We start from the raw sequence: 4380 nt of genomic DNA, 5'->3' as shown, positions 1-4380 counted from the left end.
TGTGGTGCGTTTACGTGTCGGTCATCAACACTCAAGTTTTGGCCGATTCTGACCCGTTTCATGGACTATTACTCAATGTTTTGTGGTCCCAAAGCGATTTCCATGGTTGTCAAACCCCAAGATGTGCTTACATGTTGGTCGTCAAGACTCGCAATTTGGGCCGATTATGGCTCGTTTCGTGGACTATTACTCTGTTTTGGGGTCCTGGTGTGATTTCCACGACTGACGAACCCTGGTGCGCGTTTACATGTCAGTCATCAACACTCACAGTTTTGGCCGATTGTGGCCCGTTTCATTGACCATTGCTCATAGTTTTGGGGTCCCGTAGTGATTTCCATTATTCACGAACTCCGGGGTGCGTTTACGTATCGCTCATCAACACTCAGATTTTTGGCTGATTCTGGCCTATTTCATCGACTATTACTCACTGTTTCAGGGTCCCGGAGTGATTTCCACGATTAACGAACCCCGGGGTGCGTTTACGTGTCAGTCATCAACACTCACAGTTTTGGCCGATTCTAGGCCGTTTCATCAAATATTACTCACTATTTTGGGGTCCCGGAGTGATTTCCACGATTAACGAACCCTGGGGTGCGTTTACATGTCGGTCATCAACACTCACAGTTTTGGCTGATTCTGGCCCATTTCGTGGACTATTACTCAATGTTTTGGGGTCCCGGAGTGATTTACATGATTAACGAACCCCGGGTGCGTTTATGCGTCGGTCATCAACACTCATAGTTTTGGCTGATTCTGGCCCGTTTCATGAACTATTACTCATTGTTTTGGGGTCCCGGAGTGATTTCCACGATTAACGAACCTCGGGGTGCAATTACGTGTCGGTCATCAACACTTGCGGTTTTTGTCGATACTGACCCGTTTCATGGACTATTAACTCACCGTTTTGTGGTCCCAAATAGATTTCCATGGTTGTCGAACTCCAAGTTGTGCTTACGTGTTGGTCGTCAAGACTCGCAGTTTGGCCCGATTCTGGCCCGTTTCATGGACTATTTCTCTGTTTTGGGGTCCGGAAGTGATTTCCGCGATTGACGAAACCAGGGGCGCGTTTACATGTCGGCCATCAACACTCATAGTTTTGGCTGATTGTGGCCCATTTCGTGGACCATTACTCACCGTTTTGTGGTCCCAAAGCGATTTCAATGGTTGTCGAACCCCAAGTTGTGCTTACGTGTCGCTCATCAACACTCCCAGTTTTGGGCGATTCTGGCCCGTTTCATGGACTATTACTCACTGTTTTGGGGTCCCAGAGTGATTTCAGCAATTAACGGACCCCGGGGTGCGTTTACGTGGCGGTCATCAAGACTCACAGTTTTGGCCGATTCTGGCCTGTTTCGTGGAATATTACTCACTTTTTGGGGTCCCAGAGTGATTTCCACGATTAATGAACCCCGGGGTGCGTTTATGTGTCGGTCATCAATACTCATAGTTTTGGTCGATTCTCGCTCCTTTCGTGGAATATTACTCACTGTTTTGGGGTCCCGGAGTGTTTTCCATGATTAACGAACCCCGGGGTGCATTTACGTGTCGCTCATTAACACTCACAGTTTTGGCCAATTCTGGCCCGTTTCATAGACTATTGCTAAATGTTTTGGGGTCCCGGAGTGATTTCCATGATTAATGAACCCCGGGTGCGTTTACGTGCCGGTCATCAATACTCAAGGTTTTTGTCCATTCTGACCCATTTCATGGACTATTACTCACCTTTTTGTGGTCCCAAAGCAATTTCAATGGTTGTCGAACCCCAAGTTGTGCTTACGTGTTGGTCATCAACTCTCAAAGTTTTGGCCGATTCTGGCCCGTTTCATGGAATATTACTCACTGTTTTGGGGTCCCGCAGTGATTTCCATGATTAATGAACCCCGGGGTGTGATTACGTGTCGCTCATTTATACTCATAGTTTTGGCCGATTCTGGCCCGTTTCGTGGACTATTACTAAATGTTTTGGGGTCCCGAAGTGATTTCCATGATTAACGAACCTCGGGGTGCGTTTACGTGTCAGTCATCAACACTCACAGTTTTGGCCGATTCTGGCCCGTTTCGTGGAATATTACTCACTGTTTTGGGGTCCCAGAGTGATTTCCACGATTAATGAACCCAGGGTGCGTTTACGTCTCGGTCATCAACACCCATAGTTTTGGCCAATTCTGGCCCGTTTCGTGGACTATGACTCAATGTTTTGGGGTCCCGGAGTGATTTCCACAAATAACGAACCCCAGGGTGCATTTACGTATCGGTCATCAACACTCACAGTTTTGGTCGATTCTGGCCCATTTCGTGGACTATTAATCACCGTTTTGTGGTCCCAAAGCGATTTCCATGGTTGTCGAACCCCAAGATGTGCTTATGAGTTGGTCATCAAGACTTGCAGTTTGGGACGATTCTGGCCCGTTTCTTGGACTATTAGTCTGTTTTGGGGTGCGTTTACATGTCGGTCATCAACACTCACAGTTTTGGCCGATTGTGGCCCGTTTCGTGGACCATTACTCATTGTTTTGGGATCCCGTAGTGATTTCCCTATTTAGCGAACCCCAGGGTGTGTTTACGTGTCGCTCATCAACACTCACAATTTTGGCCGATTCTGGCCTGTTTCATTAATTATTATTCACTGTTTTCGGGTCCTGGAATGATTTCCACGATTGAGGAACCCTGGGGTGCGTCTACGTGTCGGTCACCAACACTCACAGTTTTGGCCGATTATGGCCCGTTTCATGGAATCTTACTCTCTGATTTGGGGTCTCAGAGTGATTTCCACGATTAATGAACCGTCTGGTGCGTTTACATGTCGGTTATCAACACTCACAGTTTTGGCCGATTCTGGCCCATTTCATGGACTATTACTCACTGTTTTGTGGTCCCGGAGTGATTTCCACGATTAACGAACCCCGGGGTGCGTTTACGTGCCGGTCATCAACACTCGTGGTTTTAACCGATTCTGTCTCGTTTCGTGGACTATTACTCAATGTTTTGGGGTCCCGGAGTGATTTTCACGATTAACAATCCCAAGGGCGCGTTTACGTGTCGGTTATCAACACTCGCGGTTTCTGTCGATTCTGACCCTTTTCATGGACTATTACTCACCGTTTTGGGGTCCCGAAGTGATTTCCACTAATAACTAACCCCGGGGTGCATTTACGTGTCGGCCATCAACACTCACAGCTATGGCGGATTCTGGCCCGTTTCATGGACTATTACTCACTGTTTTGGGGTCCCAGAGTGATTTCCATGATTAACAAACCCCGGGGTGCGTTTCTGTGTCGCTCATTAACACTCATAGTTTTGGCCGATTCTGGCCTGTTTCATAGACTATTAATAAATGTTTTGGGGTCCCGGAGTGATATCCACAATTAATGAACCCCGGGGTGCGTTTACGTGTCGGTCATCAACACTCGTGTTTTTCGTCGATTCTGGCCCGTTTCATGGACTATTACTCACCGTTTTTTGGTCCCAAAGTGATTTCAATGGTTGTCCAACCCCAAGTTATGCTTACGTGTTGGTCATCAACACTCACAGTTTCGGCCGATTCTGGCACGTTTCGTTGTCCATTACTCACTGTTCTGGGGTCCCGTAGTAATTTCCATGATTAACGAACCCCGGGGTGTGTTTACGTGTCGCTCATCAACACTCACAGTTTTGGCCAATTCTGGCCTGTTTCATTAAATCTGACTCACTATTTTGGGTCCCGAAATGATTTCCACGATTGAGGAACCCCGGAGTGTGCGTCTACGTGTCGGTCACCAACACTCATAGTTTTGGCCGATGATGGCCCGTTTCATGGAATCTTACTCTCTGTTTTGGGGTCCCGGAGTGATTTCCACGATTAACGAATCGTCGGGTCCGTTTACATGTCGGTTATCAACACTCACAGTTTTGGCCGATTCTAGCCCATTTCATGGACTATTACTCACTGTTTTGTGGTCCCGGAGTGATTTCCACGATTAACGAACCCCGGGGTGCTTTTACGTGTCGGTCATCAACACTCGTGGTTTTAACCGATTCTGGCCCGCTTCGTGGACTATTACTCAATGTTTTGGGGTCCCGAAGTGATTTTCACGATTAACGAACCCAAGGGTGCGTTTACGTGTCGGTTATCAACACTCGCGGTTTTTGTCAATTCTGACCCGTTTCATGGACTATTACTCACTGTTTTGGGGTCCCGGAGTGATTTCTACGATTAACAAACCCCGAGGTGTGTTCACGTGTCGGTCATCAACACTCATAACGTTAGCCAATTCTGGCCCGTTTGATGGACTATTACTCACTGTTTTGGGGTCCCGGAGTGATTTCCTCGATTAACGACCTTCGCGGTGCGTTTACGTGTCGGTCATCAGCACTTGCGGTTTTGGTCGATTCTGACCCGTT

Source organism: Triticum dicoccoides, unplaced genomic scaffold (assembly GCF_002162155.2).
Source record: "Triticum dicoccoides isolate Atlit2015 ecotype Zavitan unplaced genomic scaffold, WEW_v2.0 scaffold150459, whole genome shotgun sequence".
Taxonomy (NCBI): Eukaryota; Viridiplantae; Streptophyta; class Magnoliopsida; order Poales; family Poaceae; genus Triticum; species Triticum dicoccoides.
The sequence above is the reverse complement of the archived record's forward strand: the minus strand, read 5'-3'. Positions refer to the sequence as shown.